This window comes from Rousettus aegyptiacus, unplaced genomic scaffold (assembly GCF_014176215.1).
Source record: "Rousettus aegyptiacus isolate mRouAeg1 unplaced genomic scaffold, mRouAeg1.p scaffold_m13_p_15, whole genome shotgun sequence".
Classification (NCBI taxonomy): domain Eukaryota; kingdom Metazoa; phylum Chordata; class Mammalia; order Chiroptera; family Pteropodidae; genus Rousettus; species Rousettus aegyptiacus.
In genome coordinates, this window is record NW_023416290.1 from 38,779,003 (window position 1) to 38,806,425 (window position 27,423).

The window sequence follows — 27,423 nt, forward strand, 5'->3', positions numbered from 1 at the left end:
TATTTTTTAAAGAATATATATGTTCAAATAGAAGAAAATTATAACATTTTGGTTTTTGTTGTATGTAACTGTTTCCTTGATAAAATATCAATTCAGGAGCTCATACTTATAATTGTATACAACAAAGTATAATTCAAATATTCAAGCTATTTTTTTTTTGATGTCTGATCTTATTTGTTAGTCTTACAAAATCTCATTTTCGATTGGACTCAGACTTAGAGGTAGAAGCTCTCAGAGAGGACAGTCTACGGCTCTTGACTATCTGTTCCTGGCATTTCTCTTTGGCCTCATTCATGCTCTTGGCCAAAAGTTTAGCATATTCTGCAGACTCTTCCTTATTTTTTTTAGTATGCTGTTTCTTCAGAGCAATCTTTCAACGTTTATGTTGCAGAACACATGGAGTGACAAGACGCTGAACCTTGGGTGTTTTGGTCCTAGGTTTCTTACTTTCTTTGTTTAGGGGCTTTCTCACAACATTGGTGGACGTCATCTTCTTTAGAGAGATTGATAAGTTTGCGGATTCTGCTGGCTCTTTTGGTCCCCAGATGGCGAGGCACAGTAGTATCAGTGAGACCAGGAATGTCTTTCTCCCCTTTTCTCACAATGACTGAGTCAAGAACATTCAGATTGGCATCCACAATTCAACCCTGAACAGACCTGCTCTCTTTCCCCAGTCTTCCTCGTTCTATAACAGGAATGCCCCTTACTCAGAAGCAGTGGGTCAAGGCAGCCTGCTTCATGGGGAAACCTAGTTTGCCATTCCCATCACTGATTCAAAACATATAACTCTTCCATTCTTCACCCAGAGCATCAGCAGCAGCCTCTGTGGCAATACATTTCTCATGAAAGGTACAAAGTTTTCATTCATCATCCATTTCAGTGAGCTTCTGGCACCAGTGCCTGGGAAAGAGATGTTCAGCTTTATCCTGAAGCAGCCGATCCCCTCTAAGGTACCATGAAAAGGGCTCAGGATATTCTCAAAATTTACTTTTGTTTATGGTCATTGTCAACCATACTGCTTGGCTTAAAGGTAGAAGCAAATTCAAAATGTCATTTCACTTAATTTAGAATTTACAGGTGAGCTGAGAGAAGCTAAAGGACAATAGCTAGTACAGCTCTGGCACCCCTTTTTGCCTTTTTTTTTAGGACCAAGCAGATCAGGATCTAAGAGCCAGGTCTGCTACAAAGAGAGGAGCAGGGCTAAGGGCTCCAACTAATTCTTTACAAAGAGGACCTCCCAGCTCAGAAATAGGAAGAGATACCCCACTACACGGCAGGGGGAGTGTGGTCCAGATGGCTGCTTACAATGAGGAACAATAAGGCCAGAAATCAATAAGACTGTACTTCCTCACAGATCGGGCTGATCCAAGGGACAGCTGCCTTTCTTAACCTCTCCACTAGATATTTTGGGGCATAATGGTTTCTTGTAAGGGGCTATCCTGTGCATTATAGAATTTTTTTGCAGTACCCCTGGCCTTTGCTCATTACATGCCAGTAGTATTTCCTGCAACTCTAGCTGTGACCATCAAAAATGTCTCTGGACATGCCAAATATTCCCTAGGGGGCAAATTGCTTGCAGTTGAGGACCACTTGTTTAGAAGATCTTTAGACTTTTCTCAGCCTGGAGATGTAAGAATCAATTTTGAATAGCACCGACATGTATAAAAAAGGATTCTAATAGTGACCCTAGAATCACTTGTTTTTGTCATCTTTAGTACACATGAAGATCAGGTAGGGGATAAGGGTAGGCAGTTTTTTGAACTCTCACCAATTGAGTCAGAGATCTTTCTTCTTTAGGACATGATAAAAATATCTGGGAACGAGTTTCAGCTGCATATGAGTGCAGGAAAACTGGTGAAGCTTTAAATGCTGTTGCTGCCCTCTTTGCATTAATCAGTCTTGATGAAGGCTATGGCCCTTTTATCATACTTTCTTCTTTTTTAAAAAAAGAATACCTGAAAGTACTTGGAAAACATTTTTAAACTTTTGTAGTCTGACCATTACATTTCCATCATCCTCCAAAAGCCATCAAAAAGTTAACTTCATTATTTGGGGAAAATCCCTACTTACGTAGGCAGCTTTCTCTCAAACACATACATATGGCTTCTCTTATTCTAGGTTTGGCTTTTTGCCTGGATCAAAAGTAGGAACTGATCCGCACTTGCTTTTGAGAAAGGGATTTGTGAACCGATTTTGTTTTCCAGCGCTGTTTTATAGAAATCTGCAACCACATACTACGCAGATGTAAGTTGCCACCTTTGTTTATCCTAATGGAAAATTATACTTTGTATGGAGGGACTAAAAACTGTCTATAAGACAACATGGGGACTCGAGGAAACATCAAGGGGATGAAGTGCTATACCAATGAAATGAATATTTTCCGGGATTAAATATGCAGAATAAAACAAAGAATAAAGAACACAGATGTTGGAGCAGAGCATTGTTCACATGAAGATAATTATTTGGTATTAGTAAAAACAAATCATATAATTTTAATACAGGCTAAAATTCATTTCAGTTTCTTGATAGAGCTGTGTATGGTATCTGGATCCTGTGCTTTCCAGAATTTTAACTCTTGCTTGTCCTCAGAATCCCATTTATTTTAATAGGAGAAAGAAATCTAAGGCACCAATTATGGTCTGCTATGTGCAGAGGTAGCTCAAAGAACGTAGACCTAGTAGCCCAATAGTTCTAGGATTCCTCTCATGCGTTAGAAGTCATTAGCTGCTTAGAAAAGTGGTATAATGGGATGGAGCCAGAGTGACGTGTTTTGTTTGTGAATGAAGCAAGACTTCTTGTTTCAGGTATAGATATTGTCAGAGGCAAACCCAGAAATAAACAACTGAAAAACAACCTTTAACATTTACCATCTCCCTGTGGTCTCATACATGGTTCTTTTACCTTTGGGGATGCTTTAGAATGAGAAATGACCTTTCAGGAAGGTCAGCATCACACCTGGAGTTTTGGGCTGGCAGAGGTCTACTATGTATTCTCTCACCCACTTTTCTTAGGAAGTTAAATGGTTATGATCTCATCTCTTGCTTTTTTGTTCATATTTTTCCTTTCAAAACTATCTGGATGCAAATTCATCTAATTTTGTTGCTTTGTTCACAGTTGTAAGAAATTGCCTAAATATGACGTGTAAATGTTTGACTTTTTTTCTTAGAATGCTTAGAATTTAACTATTGTCTGAGTTTTTTCATATCTGTACATAAGATGAATGCCATTCTGTATGAATTTATTATTGCTAAATATGAAGGCTTTTTATGACATTTCTATAAACATCCTATAAACAAATTGAATTTTCATAGTAACCATAGTGTTATCAGATTTTCCTTGTATTTTTCTCATAGGTTCTTACATGAGGCTAGAAACCTTTTTTGCTCTTAAACTGTCCATGGACTCCCTTGGAGCAAATGTTGCTTCAGGATAGATGGTTATTAGTAAACCCATCCAGCAGCACCAGGGTGGCTTGAACATTCAAGAGCTCACTGAGAGCATTACCGTAAGAGATAGGATGAGACCCATAGAGATAGTGTGATAGGCAGTGAAGAAGAGGGAAAACTGTGATCATGGTGTGTGCCATAGTAACATGGGAGGAAATGAATTCTCTATCTGGTGACACTGGGGGAAGTTTAAGGCAGTGAGTGAGTATTAAAGCAAGCAGGGATGCTTAACATCTAATAAAGTTATAAAGACCTTTACAGAGTCATCTCTTTGCACACTGTTTACCCAACCTCATGCCATGAGGAATTTGATAGAAAGGCAAAAGAGCAGATTGCTAACTTCTTAACAAACTAGTTAATAATCTTTTGTTAATAGTAGCTCGATATGTCCTTGTCTGCATCTCATACATTCCCAAGAGTGTTGGAAGAATAGCCTATGTCAAGTTAAAAAAGATCTAAGAATTAATAGCCACAGAAATTCATCTAAGAGGGCACTGACATAGGTCTCACACCAAGAATTGTGGCTTATTGGTGGTTAGCCATTCCAGGCTTCTGCAGCACTTGGACACGGTGGCTATTTTGTTCACTCAACTCTAGTGCCCTCGATAATACTTAACACATAGTAGGCTTATAATAAATATTGTTGAAAGAGACTGATATTCAGTGATCTTAAATATCTCATTCAGTATTGTACAGCTCAAATTAGCAAGCATCAAAACAAAAATTCCAATCCAAATCTACCTGGCTTAAAATTCATGCTTTCTTTTTCTTGTGTTTATTCATGCATAATATAATCTATCATGATTATATTATTTGCTAAAAATAATGTCATTTTTAGAAAAGCAAATTATGGGGTACATCAAACAATACACAGAGGTCTGATTAAAATATTGTATAATAGTCAGTACATTTAATAATGGATGACTTTATGAAGCATAATGACACCAATACTGAGGAACCTAGCATTTACATTAAAAACCAGAATATTGACATCTTTGAGTTATACGTGTATTTCTCTGAAATTCCATTCTTTTATTTCCTCCCTTCTAGAAGTAACTGATTTATAATTCTCTTTCCTTCTAAAACAAAATATCCGTATATGTAGCAACCCTTAAGTAAAAAGCCATTTGTAAAATTTATAGCATGTAATTTAGGTAGTTACATAATTATACACGTGCATATCATATATAATTAAACAATATGTAATTTTCTTCAACGCGCTTTTTTTCCCACTCAACATTGTTTCTATAATTCATCTATATTATTGCCAGCAGCTATAATTCATTCATTTTCACACCTATATAATATTCTGTGATTATGCCATACTTTATTCATTTTCCTGTCAATAGAATTTTATCTGATTTTTTTCTAGTCATTATTTCAATTACTACTTTTCAATTATGTGATTTTTGTATATTCTGGGACTCATGTTTCTCTAAGTTTTGTTTCTAGGAATAAAATTCCCAGGGTATAGGCAAATTTATGTTCAGATGTACAATATAATTGTTACCAAATTAGGTGTTTCAAATTATAAATTCCTTAGAACTGTGTATATTTTTCATCACTCTACTTCATTGCCAACAATTGATGTTATCTCATTGCAATCTTAATTTGCACTCCTCTGATTACCAAAGAGGCCGAGCCGTTAGTATTGTCTTTCATTTTAAATGCCTGTTTAGTAATTTATTTTTGTGAGTGTGGAGGGGAGGGTGTTGTCTTTTTCTTGGCAATTCATAAGAGTTATTTTATTTAATGGATAATAATCTTTGTTGAATCTATATGTTGCCGATAGTTTGTATTTCCATTTTCTTTATGGTATCTTTGATAAACAGAAAGTCTTCCTATTAATGAGGTTAAACTTGGCAACTTTTTCATTTAAGGTTAATATTTCCTCTGTTCTGAAATCAAAAAATTATCTTTTATATTTTGTTCTAAAAGCTTAAGAGTTTCCCTTTAGATTTAAAATTTCAATCTACCAGGAATTTGTATATGCATCATGAAAACAAACACTAAATTTTATTGTTTATAGCTTAAATCCTTTATCCAGTGATCAGTAATATCACTATCAAGTTCTATTATGTGTAAGTCTATTTCTAAAATCTCTACTCTATTGGGTATTCCAATGGTTAATTAGTCTCTCCTTTAGTTCATTCACACTATATATTTGATATAGCTTTATAATAAAGCTTGGTAGGTGGTAACACAATTTTTCCCACCTTATATTTCTTCAGCTATGCATTACCCATTATTGGGCCTTTGCTTTTTAAAATAAGTTTTAAAATTAACTTGTTGGGTTTCTCAAAAACCTTGTTAAAATTTGATTCACTCTGCAGTGAAATTTAAAGGGAACTGACATTTTAATGATATTGAGTTATCTATGAACATGGTATATTTTGATTTTTATATTTCTTGGTGTTTTGCATATCATATTTTAAAATATTATTGTATTCATATATTTTTGATATATTTTAAATTATATGTTCTAAATTTATAACTGATATATATGAACACATGTGTTTTTGGTATTATAGTCAATCAACTTGATAAACATTACTTCTAATATTTTATTGTTAGATTCTTTGAGTTTCTATCATGTTAATGGTGACATTTTTGTTTCTTTCCATATTTGTAGTAAGTTGTCTTACAAACTAGATAAGACCTCCAGCATATGTGGCTATTGAGAATCAGAAATGTAGCTAGTATGAACAATTAAATTTTTGACATAATTTTGTTTAAATAGCAGTTGTGGCTAATAGATACTATATTGGACAGTGTAGATCTAGTATTTTTTTTTCTGTCTTAACATAGAAGTTAGTCACCATTTTATTTATATTTCTTTTTAGATTAGTCTATGTTTAACAATTTCTTTGATCAACATTTCTTTTTGCAATTCATAAGTTATTTCTAGAATCTTTCCTTTATCATTCAGAATGTACATTATTAGCAAACTGTCTATTTTGATTATGGCTTTGAAAAATAATTCCCTCAGAATTTTGAAGATATTATAGTAAGAATTTTTGACTTCCACTGAAGCCGTTAAAAATCTATTGTTAGATTTTTTTTCCTTATAGGTGTTCTGGGTTTTTTCCTGCGCCTTCTAGATATTTTCTTTATCTTTGGTGTTTTGAAGTTTTACTGTAATGTTTTACATATAGATTTTTCTTTTATTCTATTTGGTATATATTGTGGATCCTACATCCTTAGTTTCTATCATAAGTGCTCAGCAATTCTCGGCCTAATTCTCAACCCTTCTGTTATGGCCTTTAGTGTTCTCTCTGTATTATTTTTAAGGAACTAAAGTTAGATATACATTTGACCTTTTTGTGTATTCTATCCTCAATAGTTCTTAACCTTTATATTTTCATGTCCTTATCTTTCAGTACTGCAAGTTCTTCAATCCTTCTAGTTCATTGTCTATTTAGCTATATCTAATATGTTATTTCATGTAACTACTGAGCTTTAAATTTCAATGAATCTATTTTTTATTCATAAAATTTATACTGTCTTTTTACAATCTGCTTGCTCATTTTTAATAATCTCTTGTGCCCTTTTCTTTTTTACTGTGTTTTTAAATTGCTTTAGACATTTCATAACATTATCATTCTATATTTTCCATCAGCTAATTCTAATGTCTCCAGGTTTGGGCGGTTGGCTTATTTTGTTGTCTGATGACTCTTTCATGGTGGCCTATTGCTTTTTTAAAAAATGTGAGCTAATTACACAAATTTTGAGAATTCAGAAGGTCTAACGTAGCATGGCTTTCTGCCACATAGGATCTGATTTGCTTCACTGGAGCCAAGACCACATCTCTCCACAACCACTTTAGCTCCTATGGAGCATCCTGCCTTAATATTCAGCATCCTCATCTAGCAGAATGGCTTGTCTTCTGAGCCCAGGACTGCTATTCGAATTGGGAAACCTTGACTTTTGTATTTGTTTACTTGCACTATTCAGGGTTTATCTCACTGTCTGTTCTCTTCTCCACATATCTTTTATCTTCATCTTTGGGGACTTCCTAAGCTTTATATTGAACACTATTCTGCTTTAAAAAACAAGTATGTTGTAATTATGTAGGCTCTCCTTGATTGCCATAGGACCACTTGGAACATCTTCTCCATGATTCTATTAGAAACAGAAATCAGTCCATGACTTTTGATAGCACTCAAGCTTCTTCTAGAACCTTGCAGCATTGCTGGGTTTTGAAGTGCTTGTTAGAAAGCCTCCAGCACTTGGATTGCATTGATTCACTTTATATGCCAGACTTTTTTGAGCTTTATGAAAACCTAATTATGTTATCTATCAGGAAATGAAACTGATTTTTTAAAAAGAAAATATGGACAAAATAAAATACCGGATTATATCTGAAAAGAAGACATAGGTTTTATATATATGGTCTTCCTTAGGAAAATAATTTCCAAAATGGATTAAAAAATATGGTTTAATTTTACGACATTCATTCCCCTGGCTCATATTATCTAAGGATATAGAAGAAGATGGCTCATAGAAAGAACTAAATTTGGAATCAGAAAAATGACCAATCTCAGCTTAGATACTAAGCATTTGTTTTTCAATAATGTAATTTAATTCTGTGAGCCTGTATTTCCTCATTTGTGTAATGGAGATAATTTCTATTTCACACAGTTATAAGAATTTAAATCAAACAAAATAGTATATGTGGAATTACTCATATTGCTTTCCAGTAAAGGAGAATAGAATATGCCACCCCCACATCTGCCTCTTTGGCATCAGGATTATCTTGAGCTGGTTATTTTTAAGAAACAACAGCTAGAACCTGTGAAAACTAACCAGTTGTCTCCTTTGTAAGAGACCTTTATATTTGTAAGGGAAGTCTCCATTGATAAGTATGCTCCCCTTTCTGTACCAGGAAGAAAAGGTTAACTTAGAAAGTCTTATTAATGGAGAAACAACAACTTAAATCTGCATAACAACAGTACCCTTGCTTACTGTACTTTGCCTGATAACCTCCCACAACTGCCTATTTTGTCTTTAGCTGGAGATGACATTTAAGGTGATTGGTGGGGCCATTTTGGGGAGTTACTCAGTTTTCCTGGGTATCTCCCATATATACATGCTATTATTCTCCTGTTAATCTGTATCTTAGGATGGGGGTGGGTCTCAGCCAAGAACCTAGAAGGGGAGAAGGAAAATTATTTTTCTCTCCTATACAAGCACAGAGTAGGCACTTGGACAGTATTAATTTTTCTTTCCTTCTTCTGAGGACTTTGAGCTAATGTGATTAAATGTGTGATTTCTAAACTGTATCTTGAACTTATACTTGTCTTAGAAGTAAATGAATATTAATATATCAGCCTTATCTCTGTATTAAATTGAGAGTTAATTTTAAAAAATAGTGCAAAGTGAACTCCTACCTATACAAATTAAGTTACTTTCAAGATATGGGAAGTTAGGTCTGATTGTAGTTAAAAATGTGAACAATGCTTATATAGCTTTAGTTGGGCAACATCTGGAACTGATTTTCAGAACTTTGATTAACAGAACCAACCTGATGAATCCCAGATGTTGAAACATGGCTGTGTTTCTTAGACTCACTGGATTATGAGTGTGAATACATGGAAGGAAGAAAAACATTTACAAGAACTAGGTGTCAAAGTAGCTGAGGGCGTATTTGGGTGTTAACTTAGTTGCAGGGGTAGGTCTTTCTAAATGAACAACCTTTTTAAAGTTTTATACATGTTATTAAGCAAAAGGTTCAGTTTTGGATAACCTCAGTAGTATGTCTTAATAACTTCGCTCATGTTCGTTCTTGAAGAAATGTGTTTTGAACAACTACTATGTCTATAGTCCTGTGATTAGAAAGACAAATAAAAAATAATCATTCCCTTCCTTTGAGTCACTTAGTTTAATGAAAGAGGCAGGCCTGTGAACCGTGATTATAACTTTTGTATTAAAGGGCTGAGTGCAGAAATTAACCACATCTGCCAGAGAAGATAGAGCAGTTTCAAAGAGGAGACACTATTCAGATTTCTATACATTACTTCTACAAGCCAGAATCAGCTGTGCTGATTTTTTCTACCCTCAAGCTTCTTTTGGCTTCTCTAATAATCAAACAGATATGAGACAGATTAGCAAGAAAAAAAATAACCAAATTTAATACATACATATGTATGGAGACCCCACATGCATGAGTTCAGAGATAGAACATGGGAATATAAAACATTCTGAGGTAGGGATGAGGTAAGGGGCCTCAGAGGCTTCAAAGGATAGTTGCAGAATAAAAAGAACAGATACTTAGAAGTTTGTCTTAACCTATAGATAAGTCAAAAAATGTTATATCCAATAAACTCCCAGTATGGGCAAGACTGCTAATTCAGATCTTCCAGGTAATCAAGGGAGGGGCAGAAGCTTCTACTGAGCCCTCAGCTAAAGTTGCCCTTAGCATACCGTAGAAGCACATCTTGGGTGGTTAGCTCTGGACCCCTACAAATACAACTTGCACATACTTGTGTGTACCATAAATCGCGGGACTATTTGTCATATTGCTAACCACATGCAGACTTCATTTTTTTCCCCCTCAGATTCAAGCAACTTTTGTCTAGCATAATAGCATTGTGACTCACTAGCTTTTCCAGTCTTATCCTTCTACTTTTGTTTGCCTACTTCCTTAATCATGGGTATGTAGATCACAAGGACAATAGGTTTCCATTAAACTAAAGATAACATTTGGCTTCAGGAGTGTTTTAGCCTTAGGCTCATCGAGGCAGAACAGCTCCACTGATCACTTTCCCATGGGACCAGACAGGATGACGCCTCGGGTGATTCCAGAACTGGACACAATGACCAATTACTGCAGCCCCATCCGATCAGTAGCACCCATGACCCCCACTCCCTCAGTCTCCATGGCTAATGATCTTTCTCTATATAATTTACCCCTTTGAGACACCTGGAGGGCCAGGTCTTTGAATGGTTGATATGTCTCTAGGACTTTCAACTGTCTGAAATAAACCTTTACGTTCCTTGCTGTGAAACCTGTACGTACCTCATTGACCATAGATGTGCACAGGCAGACCCTATGTTCTGGTAACGATGTCATAAAATAAGTATTTTGGTAATTCAATTCAGTGTCATGGTGGTAAAAACTTCCCACTGTTTGGTAAAGCTTCTAGAAAAACAATAGTTTCGTCTTTTTTTCCCTTCAAATTATGTCTTAAAGTGAAAGAATGCCTTTGCCTCTCACAACCTCCCCCTTGCTGCCATACACGCCCAGTGCTGTACACAGGAAAGAAAAATCAGAAATGTTCTAAGTTATTTTAGAAGCCATTCAGAGCAAAGAGGCAACTTTTGTGCCATATTTTAGTTCTCATAAAATCTGCTCCATTTTTCCCCCAGGGAAATATATCAACTCTGAAAAGAAACAAAAATGTGTCCTCTAAGGAGAACCCAAATTACTGCCCAATTGACAGTAATTTTGAAAAGAATTAAATGCATTGTTAACAGCCTGCTTTCAGAGGTAGAAGTAGAGATTAAGTATTAAATAGTAACCTGATGACAAGACTAAAAAAGGCTAATTCTTACACAAAATTTTCATTGAAAACTAATGACCGCTCAGGCTCAAAGGCACCCCAACTCCTTTCTTTATCCAGGCCTGACTAGGAATTTTTTGCTTGTGTTTTGTATTTAATGTCTCAATACCTCCTTCGCTATAGCTCATCAAACATAAACTGTCCATTTACTCCTGTAAATTCGTTCTTTGAAGTGATAAATGCATCTGTTCTCACCTTTAGAGAATCTACACCAACAGGGCTGTTCTCTCAGACAGTTTCCTGAGCCATCAACCCTTAACCCAGCAAATGCCTACTTATCCTTTAAAACCTGGTTTAAATGTCAGAAAGGGCTCCCTTGGTCCGTACAGGCTTGGTAAAACTTAATTTGCCACACACCTCTGTTATTAGCTTATCAGATGGTCCTCAACTTGTCTCTATGTGTAAGCCCAGTGTCTGTCTTTCTCGGATGATTGCAAGTTTCAAGAGAATGGGAACTTTTGTATGTATATTCATCATGGTATCTTTGGCTCCTTGTATTCAGATAGTAGATACTTGTTGAAAAGAACACCTAAAAAATCTATCATTGTAATAGTTTATGCCCTTATAATATCTTACCCTGTTTAGAAGGTACGCTTTACCTTACAGCCTTGGACACACTGTTCTCTTGGTCTGGACCAACTTTCTCCTGAACGATTACTTCTTGACCTTCAGGTCTCAGCTGAAACCTCACCTCTTCATGGAGACCTTCCCTCACCAATCTAAATGAGTGAGTTATTTTCTATTACTTTACCTTTTTTTTCCTTCATGGTGCTCATCATGATTTATAGTTATATATTGATTTTTCTCTCGTTTACTTATTTAATAGCTGAGTGTAGGAATGTGCCATCTATCTGGCAAGGTGTTGGAATAATTTTATATTTTTTTGTAAATGTTTGGCAGATGTCTTTCTAAATATACTGTGTTTTTTAGGCACAAGGGCTGTAGTATTTTAGTATTTAACCTGCTTCTTTATATACATTAGGAGTTTATACAGTTTTTATTAAATGAATATATGTTTTAGAGTCATCAAAAAGAACTTTCTTGCTAAGGAAAAGATCCCATTTATTATATAAAGCCTGACATTTATATTCTTTATTAGAAAAAAAAAAATCCAAGTGAAGAATTGCATATCTAAAACATCAGTTACCAAAACATAACTATATAACTTTTATTCAGTAAGTATTAACACCTGGTATGCAAAAGTGCTATTGACTTTTCTGAATTAGATGGGGACCATGTACTCAAGCCATTTTATTGTAACTGGGGTGGCCCTTGCCTCAACATATTAAGGGTGTTACTGTTGGATTTCAATCCATCATGAGAAAAGATGATCGACATCTTTTCTCACCTATTAGGAATACAGCAAATCTAAAACAGTCCCCTTTTCAGAGGTCCCTAGGGCTAACCAAACATAGCCGGACTCTTAATGCTACCCCTAAGAATGAATAGGTCCCCAGGGACGCTAAGGCCCATCCTCTCCTGAAGCTTCTGGGCAGAGTCACCAGACACTCATAAGCCCAGGGGCTAAGCTGGGTTCTCTCTTAAAAGCACTGTTGGGTACATTGGGATGATGCCTCTTTAAAACTATTCTTCCTTCACTTTATTGGTACAGTCACTTCCCAGGCTCTAGGACAGTGTAAGGGAAGAAAGATAATTTGCATCCTGTCCTTTGAGGGTCCTGGCTGAGACATCCGTCTCTAATAAAAGATTAATAGGAGAAAATAAAACCAAAAGTTTCATAACATGTATACCTTCTGTATACCTGGAAGATACCCAGAAAAACTAAGTAAAATTACCCCAAATGGCCCAACCAATTGCCTTAAATACCCTCTCCAGCTAAAGACAAAAGAAGATAGTGGGGTGGCGGGAAGGGAGCCAGTTATGGGAGGTTGCCAGGCAAAGCATAGTAACAAGGGCAGAGTTAGCTATGCAGACTAAAGTTGCTACCTTCTCCCTGGACAAGAGGTTTTGGAGATTTAGGGTCATCCTTTCCTTCCTGGTACAAAAAAGGAGACACCTTTACAAATGGGGATTTTCTTTATAAATGTAACGTTCCTAACAAAAAGGCAACTTCTACTCTGTTTTCAGAGATTCTCCGGTGTCTGCTGTTTCTCAAAAATAATCAGTTCAATGTAATGACCCAGAGGCATACTTTGGAGTGATATATTCTGATTCCATTCAACAGCTTTGGGGGTGGGGGGTCGAGATGACAAGAGTGTTGGGCAACTCTTGGGTCACAGCCAACTCTCCCAATCTTAGGGCGGCTCTTATAAGAAAGATAGAAGTTCTGCTTTCTTTCCAAAGATAATGGAGCCACCGAGTCACACCAATCTTTGTTGTACAGAAACTTTTGATAATTCCAAGTGCTTGTGTCTCCTGAGGGTAGGAGTGATAAGTCAGTGTTTGCAGAGTGCACCCCACTTCAGTCACTCACCTAGCCTCCTTTGAGATGAACCCCATTTTAAAAAAATTTTTTAAAGCATCTTTCTTGCTAAGGAAAAGATCCCAAGTTTAATCTGTTTTAGCAACATCCAAATATAGTAATGTTAGGCGAGATTGGATGTTTGCAGATACAAGGAATGATATATGCTAAAGGTATTAGAATATGCCACCCCAAAACATGCCTCTTTGACATATGGATTATTTTAAGCTAAAGGCCACCGAGAATAAGCCGAAGCAGGAAAACCTCTCAAAACAGGGCATAAATTCTCCTTTTGTAAATTAAATTTCTGCTTATAGAGATGTCGCCCTTTCTAGTATCAGGAAGATTCTTAACTCTTATCAATGAAAAGGGCACCTACTTAAATCTGCATGACAAACCATACTGTCCCTGGTAACCTTCCCTTAACTGCTTCCCTTGCCCAGAAACCCATATCATTATTATTATTATTATTATTTTGGTTAACCTGTCTTTGGCCAATCTGATGTGCAGAGCCCCAAACTGGAGAATCTAAGATGGGTAGAAAAAATTATTATTATTTTCCTCTCCTACAGTATTCTAGAAATATATAAATAATGTATAGCACAAGTTCATAGCTGGGAGAAATCACATTTACTTGTGGAAATCGGGACAATTATGAAGGAAATGGTCTTAGAAGTCCACCTTGAGAGCAGGACAAAACTTGAACATGTGGAAAAGTGGCAAAGACCTCCAAGTGAACAGATGTAAAGCCACAGCAAGGAGAAAGCATGGGACGTGACTAGGGAAGAGAACCAGAGGTCATTGCTAGAGCCAGATCATGGACGCCCTTGACTGGTGAACGGAGCAGACTCAACTTCAGTCGGGAAAAAGAATTTTAAGAAAGGCTATAATATATGTATCGAAAGGATGGATTCAGGAGCATGATTGGAAACTATTAAAATATTCCAGGAGAGAAGTTACTGAGAGTTTGATTTAGAGTAGAAGCAGCGGGAAAGAGGAAAAATATGGACTGTATTAAGAGGACAGGGACAGACGGTGCCGTAGAGAGCAGAGTTAAAGGAGTTGCTGGTTCCTGAAGGAAAGATGAGCAGGCATCATAGTGCAACTCACTCCAGAGATTCAGATGCTGGTTCTGCCTCAGGGAACAATCATTTTAAACATCCTTTCTGAATTTTCTTTCAGAGTTAGAATATAACTTATACAAAACCATTTAACCTGCCCAGAGGTCTTTTATGGATGTGACTTCTGTCAGGTGTGATTGCTTTTTTTTGTCCAGTGGGCAAAAATTTACTTTGAGGCATCTATCCTCAAGAATTGTTTGTCCTTTCTTTTATTAATTAGGGAAATAAGAGCTCAACATGTAGTAGCTATTAAAAGAGGCTAATACTTTATTTTGGTTTCATATACTTGCTTTCATTTTATCTTGATCATAGCACCATTAGAGAGGCTTTGCTGCTCTTTCATAGGTAACTGTACTTTGTTTAGCTGTCATCAAAATTATCTGTGAAACTAGAAAATAATAAACAGCTACCCACAAGCAACTGCAGCAAACCCGGCAATAAGAATCCCAATGGACATACATAGGCACCTGTAGTTTTAAAGAATGTGAAACAAGAACCACCAGCGTGCTGTGTCAGAGCCCAGGCTCTGTGGTCGGACCTGGGCGCAAGTGCCTTTTCAGGCAATTACCAGCTGCACGATCTGGGCAAGTCACTTGGCTCCTCTGAGCTTTAGTTTCCGGGTCTACATAAGTAATGGGGTTACAGTGATCGGTTTCATTAAGTGAAAGGAGAACTGGTAGAATCAGTAACAGCTCATGCTGCATTTCTTATTTCCTTAGTGCCAGACATTCACTAAGTTTCATATGCAATATCTCAGTTCATTCTCAAAATAACCCCGGGGTAGGTACTAGCAGTTTTTCCATGTTAAGGATAGAAAATTGAAGGCCTTTGAAATATTAATTTGCCTGAATTACAAAGCTAGTAAAATGCCTAAACTGAGATTTAAGGCTTTGTTGGCTGATATTAAGTTGGTGCTTTTAACCATTATTCTATACCATCTTTATAAAGTACTTAATACAGTGGCCAGAAGGCAGTAAGTAACAAATATATAATATTGTTATTATTTTCTTTAGCTTCAAATCAAATAACAACTTCAATGGTATATATATATACATACACACATACATACATACACTCCGCAAATTATTTAATGGATCTAAAGTTTAAAAATGTCAAACTGGGCAGAATTAGATGAAGGCAACAGATTTTAGAGGATTAATGTAATAAGATACAAAATGGGATTTAGAATAGAGAATTAAAAAGAGAGAAGAGATAAGGATCCCTGAATGAAGAGAGAGCAGATGGAGTAGGGGAAGGACCAGGAAAGGAGCACCATCGTGATACCATCTTTGCCTCGTGCCCTAATGAAATGGGAAGGCAGTAGTTGCAGCAGACCCATTTGCAGCTGGGAGTCTACACTACAGGCAACAAATGATGGCGCCACCACCAGGATGGGCAGTAGGCCAGCCATCTTATCCCGCGGACTGGCTGAGGGGATAGTGTGAATTGTATAGAAGATTTATTGTTCACCAGTACCCTGGAAGGAGACCAAAGTAGAAGCCCTGAGAAGAAAATGGTAAAAATAGTGCTACAAGATTCTGTGGGATTCTTACTAAAGTGTTCCACACCACAAGGGTCTATGAGCAGTTAGCGGCTTGGAGCTGCCAGCATGCTGGAGAGAGAGAAGCCTTAGCTTGTGAAAGGTAGAGGTCTATCATGTCCAGCAGGGGGAAGTTAAAGTCATTGGTCAGAAGTTCTGAGGGCTTGAACTTGATGGCTATAAAGAGTACAGGGTTCTGCATGAGCTTGGCCTCCAAGAGGGGAGTAGATCTCATAGCTTTTCCCTGTTGTCTCAGTAAAATCACTGCCTGATGAGTGCCAGTAAACAGGTACTAATGCCATCATGATTCCATATTAATGCCTTGTTGTCTGATTCCTAATATCTTCAAATATTTGCAGGGAATTACATTCTGAATTTAGTTGGATCTCAAAGTTGCATCTACCACCTGTATTGCTTGTTGGCATCTCCTGAAGCGTCTGGAGCGCATGGCTTCCCCAAGAGCATCATACTTCTGAGCCATGCTCAAGACAGTTATGCTTTTCATACTCACCTCTGCCTGACCAAGGTAAACTTTCTTAAAGAAATATGGTGCCAGGTGGAGACTGAACTTTATGAAACATGGTCAGTCGTTCTCTAAAGTACATGTGCTATGCTATTTCGACAGGGTTTTTAAAATGATGAAAATTAAGCAGAATATCGTAGATCTGTCTGTACACAAACAAGTTTGATTTGCGAGGCAAAACAATAATCATGCTTTTGTTTTCTTACACTGACCAACAGTTTGATTGATTACACTGAATGAATCAGTGATATTTGTGCTGTCCTGGCTGTGGGCACAGGGTAACTGAGCCTTGTCGGCACAGGTGAGCAGAGAACGTGGTTGCTGTTGGTTGTTTTAGTCAGTATTGTCCATATTCAGAACATTAACAGCACAAAGTTCGTCACTGTGAAGCTTTCACATTCAGAATGTCAATTAAAAAAATGCGGCTGCTTTTTAAATGATCTGTATGGACAATGTAACGTCGTTAACTGTGTTCGAGGAGCCTGCTATCGTTTTGTGCCCCTTCTTCCACCTCTTTGCTTTCTTCCAATGCTACTTCGAATAATAAATCTGAGCCATAAAAAATACCAGAGAAGTTCACCTCAAAAGAAAATTTTAGGCAAGTTTCGAGTGAAAACAGAATTATAATAGAAACCACTACACATGCCTGCTTTGCTGAGAACGGCCTCGTGTTTTCCCAGCCGCCCGGGGCTCATGCAGCAGGAGAGCCCGTCCCGGATTCTTTGTGGCTCCAGACGACTTTGTTTCTTTCTTCCCTCTGTCTCAAGGCCTATGAAGCAACATTAGCCCTTCTGGCTCTAGACCTTGCTATTTATTTTTTTTTTATTTTTATTTTTTGGCTTTCTTCTGTTTCAATACTCATATTCTGTTCTTCTGTATGAACAAAGCTAAATTCACTATTAAAAACTGAGGGAGTGAGAGCTCATTACCACTTTTGAACACCTGTTATGGGACAGGCACTGTAGTGCTTTGTATGCTTTATATCTAATAAAACTCTATGAGCAAGGTATTGATGTTCACATTTTATAGTTGTGGAAACTGAGCCTCAGAGACTAAGGAAAGTGCTGAGGTTATATAGTAAGTGACAAAGTTGCCGTAAGACCTCAGGACTGTCACCCTCCAAAGGCTGCACTCCTTTAACTGTGCTGAGACTGTCTGTCCCTTCTAGCTTAGCATGGATTTTCATCCCAGGCATGGGACACTAATCTTTCAGTGATGACTAGGGGACTTCTGTCTTTGCCTAAGGATTAAGTTTCTGCTATCTTTCTTTGGTCAGCCTGTCTAGAAACCATATCTCTAACTGGGAATCCGCTAGACTGTGCATTCCTACCTCACTTCAGAGGCTCTGCTCTTTGCAACCTGCCATACTTCTGTCAGCGCAATTGATCACCAAATGCTAGAGGCTGCAGCAAAGTTTGAACTTTAAAGGCTGAGTTTCTTGAAGTGCTTTTAAACTCACAATTGAAATTTTCTGATTTACCTTAAACATACTTCAGATGCTCTTTTCTAAACTGTCCTTCCTCAGACCAGTATCCATCAGAATATAGTTAGAAGAAACAAAAATCTAGCCATTTTCAGTGGAAAATAATTCAAAACAAGGAAGAAATAACCTCTAGACAGGTCCTCCAGGAATGGCCCTCAGCAACAATGAGGAGCTCTCCAATCAGTGGAGCTGCTCCTTGACTTTGATCAAGGAGGTAAGAGTCATAAAGCCACCACACTGCCTTTACGAGTGTGCTGGACACCACCTCAGACAGACCCAACATCTATGGCTGTGATGGCTCCCAGAAAACAGCAATAAAGTACATCGACTTCTGACCCACTTCTATCTTCTGGACAGAACATGAGTGGATTGCATTGGAAAACTAAAAACTGTATTTCAAACACCCTTGTATCTAGGGTTCTAAACATGAGCCAGGTTCACCAATATCTGCCACACAGAAACATTCTACAAAGCAGATGGACTAGAGGACCAGTAAAACTATTCTCCTCATTCAATAGAGGGGCGTATGGTAAACACTGACAGTTTTGTATTAAAGTGCAAGAATTTCTGGTAAAAAGTTATAATAATGCCAATGACAATAAACCAATGAAACTAAATTATTTGAATAATTAGTGTCTTGCCCTACTGAGTGTGTATAAATATGCTTCATTGATGATCATATTTGATGAAGGGCTTTCCTTTGTCAAGTGCATAAATAACCTCTCGACTGGAAAAGAACTGTCTTAAATATTCTGTGACTGTAACTGCACACAAACTTCATTTCTTTAATGTAGTTTTTCTCTGATTCAATCTGGTTTTGCCCAGATAATGTCATCATGTTTCACTTTCTTCTGCCTCCCCTCTCCCCTTATCTTCTATAAGCGTGCTCCTTTAATCACCGAGCTTTAGGACTTAAGAGTAACAGAGCCTCAGTTCTATGATCAGGACAATAGGGTTTGATTGGACTTTAGACCAAGGATAAATAACATTATGATATTAGATGTGTTTCAGCCTCAGGCCCATCAAAGCAAAGCAACAGCCCCACCAGCCAATGGACCAGATGGGATGGCAACATGGCTGATTCCAGAACAGGATGAAATAATCAATTATCTAATCCCCTTCCAATCATCCAGTCACAACCCCAACTCCCTTAGTTTCCATCACTGATATTTCTATATATAAATCTGTATTCCTGAGACAGGACTTTGAGCAAGAGGTTACCTGTGTCTGGGACTTGAAGTCTTTAATAAATCTCACTTTCTTTGCTGTAAAATCTGCACCTATCTCTTCTTTAGCCTAGATGTGTGCAGGCAGACAGAACCTTTTTTTGTCCTAACAACTCCATGTAAAGGTGCTCAATGTGTTAACATAAGGTCTACAATCCTTATGGTATAGAGAGACTGGAAGAAAAAGGAAAGATATCACATTGGAAAATGCCAGACCTGTATTATATTTCAGATTAAACTAAAAAAACCACCACTATTATAGGGAACCTAAACCTAATTCAAAGCTAGCTTATCAAATATAAAGAAGAGTGGGGGTCACCAAGCAACAACGAGACCAAAGGCTAAGGTTTAGTAAAGAAAATGTTTCTAGGTTTCAGAAATAGTAATATTAATGATATAATTAAAATTGATAATTTACATATAAAATTTTCATGATTTTAAATGACAGTGTCCCTTAACCAATTTATTGCTATAAAGAAGTTATTATAAGAATAACAAGATACATTTACCCCTACATGAGGTTTTTTTTCTATGAATTGTTATTAATTGGACTGTAAACTATCTCAAAAAACTTTATCGAAAACATATTTACATATAAAACAGTGCAAAAAGCAAATCATTTATCTCAAGAATGACATAGCTTTAAAGAAGGATAGCCTAAATACAGTAACAACTTAAAATATCTAAACAATGTAAAGTTCTATTTTGGTTCTTTTAAATCTATCTTGTCTATTGTTTCTGGTGGGTGGCAGGGGAGAGAAAGTTGCTAAAGCTATTCTGCCATATTTTTCCAAGCCATTTTAAATAGGTTTTCAATTTTTAGTTCTTAAATAACAAATTTTTAATTTTATTTCCTATTAGGCTATTTGGTTCAAGAACTCGAATTCTTGGAGTTCTGATTCAAGATGGCAACATAGGAAAATCCTGAGCTAACCTCCTCCCAGGAACGCACCAAATCTACAGCTACATACAGAACAATGGCCTCTGAAAGCAAAAGAAAATTTAGCTGAGCAACTTCTACAAATCAGGTGTATGAGGAAAAATCTACATGGAAGTGGGTAAGAGAGGCAGAGTCACAATCTTGCCATAAACCTCATCCCAGACAAGTGATCTACGATTGGGAGGGAACTTAAAAGTCTGAGCTTCTCCCTGAGGAATAAAGGGTTTGAACCCCACATCAGATTTGTTAACTTTTAAGTTCTGCCCCTGAGAGATGAGCCCATAAAACATCTAGCTTTGAAAGCCAATGGGGCTTATGTGCAGGAGACACACAGGATATAGTGAACTGAGAAATAGTTCTTAAAGGGCTAATATGCACAGACTCACCTGCTCCAGAGCCCAGCACAAAGGCAATCAACCAAAAAGAACCCAGATTTTCTGTGAAAGAGACTTACTTGCTTGTCTTAAGGCATCAGCCTTGAGGGCTAGTCATCTAATTTAATATACTTCTAGGGGCCCACTGGAATACTCTCCAAAGATAGAGGCTAGCAGGCACTGCTGTAACCATGTAAATATTTACTTCTTTAAAATTTATTTTTCTTCTCTCTTTGATTCAAATTGGCTTTAGGCTCACTGGCTTCTTCTCTTTCCATATCCTTCTGCTTACTACATGTCCACTCTCTTATCAAGTCCTTAGATCAGGATCAAATAGTCTTTGAAACAAAGCCTCAGGTCTGTTGACCATAGAAACAGAATTTTGGTCAAACTAAAAATGACATCTTGCAGCTCCACACCCATGAAGGTGACCAAACCTATGGGCATCCCCTTGAAACCATAACATACCATGACTGACATCAGGACCTGATGCAATGATCAACTACCTCCTACTCTAGCCCTGACCAACCAGGAGAGTCCACGACCCAACTCTCTTAGCTACTAATGAGTATTTACAATTGATGCCCTAGAGGCCATCAGAGAGTCAGGTCTTTGAGCGCTACCTCACCTGTGTCTCTGGGCATGGCACCACTTCATTTAATAAACCTCTTTCTTTGCTGCAAACACCTCTCTGTGTCTCTTTTGGCTTTGATGTGTACAGGCAAAACAGACCTCTGTAGTAACAGTACTACATTTGTGCTCTTCCTCTGCCTTGCTTCCGGTTGTTCCTATCTTCTGGAAAGGAGCTTACACACTTATCTGGTGTCCTGAATTTAATGTCTGCCACCAGGAGACACGTCTAGATCACCTGGCTCTGGTTGCCAGTGTGGCTTATGCTCATGGTTTCTGCAAGAGCTCTAAGAAACAGAGAAATGTTTTTTAACTGAATGCCACACACAGGAAATAGCAGAGAGACAACAGACTAAGGTGCCAGCCTCTCTGTGAAAGAGGCCTAATAACTTATCTTCATAGCTGTGGTCTGAAGGGCAAGCTTCTGTGAAGGAGAGACTGTCCCATGATGAGACCACTGCTGCACATGCAAACCAGATCCAGGCAAGAACAAGGATTGTATCCCATAAATCCCCTCCCCTATGCTGCAGGCTATGCTGGTTCCTGGAACAGACTATCGTCCTGCCCCAGGCAAGCACACAAGGCATTTTTCTCTTTCTTGGACTGGACATACCCCAATACTTCCATGCATCCTGACTTGTACTTTATAATTCATTAGCACCTGCCAATTGGCATGAAAGGATATCTACTTTATCTTGCTACTGCCCAAGATGTGCCTCATCTGTAACTTTCCCTTAATAAGCTGTTAGCTGTCAGACTGGAGTGGCCTGAAAAGTATAATAGAGGGGATCAATAACACATTAGATGATGTAGAAGAAAGCATCTGTGAATTCCAAGACAAGGCAGTGTAATTCAACCTTCAGAGAAGCAAAAAGAAAAAATAATTTTAGAGTAAAGTTTCCTTAAGAAACATATAGCATGACATCAAATAGACCATTTGCATTATACATTTCCCAGAAGAAGAGAGAAAGGCGAAAACTTCTCTAACCTGGGAAGGAAACAGACATTCAGGTCCAGGAAGCTCAGAGAGTTCCAAATGAGATAAACCCACAGAGACCCACGCCAAGATACATTATAATCAAAAAATTGAAAGTTTAGGAGAGAATCTTAAAATCAGTAAGAGAAAAACAACTTGATATGCACGAGGGAACCCAAAAAGACTATTAGTGGATTTTTCTGCAGAAACTTTGTAGGCCAGCAGGGAGTAGCATGATACGTTCAAAAAACTAAAATGAAAAAAAGCCAAAAAACAAAAAACCCTGCCAACTAAGAATAGCAAATTTGAAATTCAGAATTGAAGGAGAGAAAGGGTATTCCAGATAAACAAAAGCTAAAGGTGTTAATCATCACTAGACAATCTCACAGGTAACGGTAAATATATAGTAAAATTCAGAATAATCTACTGTTGAAAGGATGAGGGGTTAATCACTTGCAAAACTAGTCTGAAGGTTAAAAGATAAAGTAGTAAAAATAAGTAAAACTATAATAATTTTTGTTAATGGACACTCAAGCTAAAATGATGTAAATTGCGACATCAAAAAAAAAATATCGGGGAGGAGAGTAGATATGTAGAGCTTTAAAATGCATTCAAATTTAAGTTGTCAACTCAAAATAGACTGTTTTAGATATAAGTTGTTTTATATAAGCCTCATTGAAACCACAATGCAAAAACTTATAGCAGATACAGAAAATAAGAGCAAGAAAGCAACAAGAGAATTGCAAAACAGAGAAAAACAATGAACAAAATGGCAATTAGTACATACCAATCAATATTTACTTTAAATGTAAATTGACTAAATTCTCCAATCATAAGACATAGGGTAGGTGAATGGATAATAAAACAAAGACCCATTTATATTCTGTCTAAAAGAGACTCATTTCAGATGAAACGACAGAGACTGAAAGTGAAGGGATGGAAAAAAAATTTCCGTGTAAATGGAAACCAAAAGAAAGTTGCAGTAACTATACTTATGAGACAAAACAACCATTAAGACAAAATGTATGAGAAAAAAAAAGTCATTATATAATAATTGGCCAATCCAACAAGAGGATATAACATTTGCTAAGTATTTATGAACCCAGCATAGGAACACCTAAATATATAAAGCAATATTAACAGACCTAAAGAGAACAATACAATAACAGTAGGAAACTTTAATACACAACTTTCATTAAGGGATAGGTTATATAAGACAAAAGATCAGTCAGGAAATACTAACCTTCAAGATGTCAGAGCGGATTGACTTAAAAGTTATAACAGGAACATTCGATCCAAAAACAATACACATTTCTTCTTAAGTGCACATAGAACATTTTTTTCTGGATAGATCGTGTTAGGCCACAAAACAAAGCTTAATAAGCTTAAGAAGACTGAAATCATATCAAGCATCTTTTTCTGACCACGGCGGTATAAGACAAATTACAAGAAAAAAACTGAAAAATTCACAAATATGTGGAGATTAAACGTGCTACTAAAGAACCAATGGGTCAAAGAAGAAATCAAGAAAAATACTTTGAAACCAATGAGAATGGAAAGACAACATACCCAAATTTGTAGAATATAGCAAAAGCAAATCTAAGAGGAAAGTTCCTATTGATAAATGTCTACATCGAGAAATAAGAGCTCAAATAAACAACCTAACTTTTACCTCACAGAACTAGAAAAAGAACAAAATCATAGTTCACAGAAGGAAATAGCAAATATCAGAGTAAAAAAAATGAAATTGAAACTAAAACAATAATAGAAAAGATCAATGAAATGAAAGACTTTTATTTTTTTAAAGATGAACATTTACAAGCCTTTAGCTAGAGTCATCAAGAGACAGGACTCAAATAATTAAAATCAGACATAAAAAGGAAACTTTACAACTGGTAACACAGAAATACAAAGGATCATAAGAGACTACTATGAACAATTATGGAACAATCTAGAAATAAATTCCTTGAAACTAATAAATGAGACAACCTAGAAAAAATATATTCTTAGAAGCATGCCACCTAACAAGACTGACTCATGAAAAAATGTAATCAATCTGTTCAGAATTTCTTAGTAAGGAGATTGAATTAGCTATCAAATATCTCTCAACAAATAAAAGCCCAAGACCATGTGACTTCATGGGTCAACTCTGCCAAACATTTAAAGAGTTAATATAATCATTCTCAAACTTTTCTGAAAAACAGAAGAGGAAGAAACACTTTAAAACTCATTTCATGAGGTCGGCATTACCCTAACCAAACCATACAGGGATATAACAAAAGAAAAATATAGGCTAATATCCCCAACGAACATAGATGCTAATATTTTGTTGAGAATTTTTACAAGTCAAATTTGACAATACATTAATATTCACAATTATCAAGTGAATATTATTCCAGAAATACAAGTATAATTCATGTGCAAATCAACGTGGTACACATTAACAAAATGAAGGCTAAAAATAATAAGATCATCTCAACAGATTCAGAAAAACATCAGCAAAATACAATATCCATTTATGATAAATCTTAACAAAATAGATATAAAAAGAACCTACCTAAATACCATAAAGGCCATATATAACAAAGCTACAGCTAATATCATGCTTAATGGTGAAAAGTTAAAAGTTTTTCTAATATCAGTAACAAAACAAAGATTCCCACACTTGCCACTTTTATATAATATTGGAAATCCTAGCAAGAGAAACTAGGCGTGCAAGTGCGCGCACACATGCACACACAAACTTAAACAAAAAACAAATATAAAAGAAATGAAACTGTCAATATTTACAGATGAAATATATCTAAAAAAATTCTAATTCTATCGAAACACTGTTAGAACTAATAAATTCAGTAAATTTGCAGGATACGAAAATCTATAACAAAATCTCTTGCAATGTACATACTCATGATAAACTATCAGAGAGAGAAATCAGGAAAACAATTCTATTTACAACTGCATCAAAAAGAATACTTAGAAATAAATTTAATCAAGGAGGTGAAAGACTTACACACTGAAAACAGTAAGACATTGACAAAAGGAACAAATGGAAGGCTCTTCTGTACTCATGGATTGGAAGAATTAATATTGTTAAATGTCCATACTAACCAAAGCAATCTATATTCAATCTAAGCCTTATCAAAATTCCCTGGCATTTTTCATAGAAATAGAACAAAGAATTCTAAAATGTGTATGGAACCAAAAAAGACCCCAAATAGCCAAAGTAACTTATTGTTCTGAGGAAGAACAACAATGTGGAAGGAGTCACACTTTCTGATGTCAAAGGATATTACAAAACTGTAGTCATGAAAATAGTATGGTTAGGGCATAAAAACAGATATAGATCAATAGAACAAAATAGAGAGCTGAGGAATAAACACACCCATATGTGGTCAATTAATTTATGACAAAGAAGCCAAGAATTTACAATGGGGAAAGGACAGTCTCTTCAATAAACGATGTTGGTAAAACTGAACAGCCACATGCAAAAGAGTTAAAGTGGACCACTGTCTTACACCATGTACAAAATCTAACTCCAAATGGATTAAGAGTAGACCCAAAATGATGAAACTCCTCGAAAGTAAGACCCAAAACCATTAAATGCCTTGAAGAAAATCATAAGTTATACAGTCCTTTACATATGTCTTGACTATAATTTTTAATCTGAAACCAAAAGCAAAGAATAACTAAAAGTTTTCGCAGAGCAAAGGAAATTATCAACAAAAATGAAAAGGTAACCCACTGAAAGAAAATATTTACAGACTATGCATCTGATCAGGGGTTAATATCCAAATAATATATATACAAACACAATAACAAATTAAATCTAGTCAAAAAGCAGTCAAAAAATAGGTAAAGACATTGTTCCAAAGAAGACGTACAGATGGCCAACATGTACATGTAAAGGCACCAACATCACTAATTATCAGGGACATGCAAATCAAAACTACAGTGAGCTACTACCTCACACCTGTCAGGATGGCTGTTATCAAAAAGATAGGATATAACAAATGTTTATGAAGACATGGAAAAAAGGAATTTGTGTGTACCTCTGGTGAGAATGTTAATGAGTACGGCCACTCCAAAAAAATTTGAGGTTTTTCAAAAGATTAAAAATAGAATTACCTTATGATTTAGCACTCTACTTCTGGGTATTTATTCAAAGGAAACAAATACACTAACTCAAAAATTTGTCTGCATATCTGTTTATTGCAGCATTATTTATAATAACCAAGACAAGGAAGCAACCTAAGTGTTCCTCAATCAATGAATGAATAAAATGTGCTGTACATAATCAGTAAATTATTTTTAAGCCTTATAAAGAAGGAAATCTTGCCATTAGCACCAACATGGATGGACTCGGAACACATTCTAGTAAGTAAACTAAGCCAGAGAAGTCAAATACTGTAAGATCTCACTTATAACTAAACACCAAACCAATAGAAACAGAAATCGTGTGGTTGCCAGAGGAAAGGGTTAGGGATGGGAAAAATGAATGATGAGGTTCAAAAGATACAAACTTCTCTTTATAAAATAAATAAGTCATGGAGATGTAATATATAGCATGGTGACTATAGTTAATAATACTGTATTGTATATTTGTAAGCTGCTAAGGGAGTATATCTTAAAAGTTCTCATCAGAAAAATAACTATTGAAAAATGTTAAATAGACTTATTGTAGTCATTATATCATAATATGTACGAATATCAGATCGTTATGTTGTATACCTGAAACTAATAAGTTATATGTCAATTAGGTCTCAAATAGTTTTGAGCCTTGGAAATTGGATTTAAAAAAAATATACGATTTATATAAATATAACTGCTAAGTCTGTTATAGCTCATTCAATTTTATCACAAACTCATGCACATCATTTCAGCAGATGTATTAAGCAGTTACATATCTCCACTTAAATGATACCATGTTTGAAGTCAAAACTGAATCTGTATTTAAAAGATAAATGCAAAATTATTACTATCGGAAGAAGCTGGCAGAATTACTTATTTCCACTGAAGTTATAAAGGGAGGTTAGTTTATTGAACAGGTTTGAGGTCATGTTCCTTTGATACAGAGTCTGAGAGAATTCATATTTTTTGAGGGAGTGCTCACATAAAATCTGTAAGAGGAAGTAAATTGAAATAGGGAAGGTGAACTAGAGCAAAACCGGCAGTAATCTGTG

General features: G+C 36.3%; 1 pseudogene; it reads right to left on the minus strand.

Annotated features, from left to right (window-relative positions):
• Window positions 1-193: 193 nt before the first annotated feature.
• Window positions 194-15,255, minus strand: LOC107512181 (annotated as a pseudogene).
• Window positions 15,256-27,423: the final 12,168 nt, after the last annotated feature.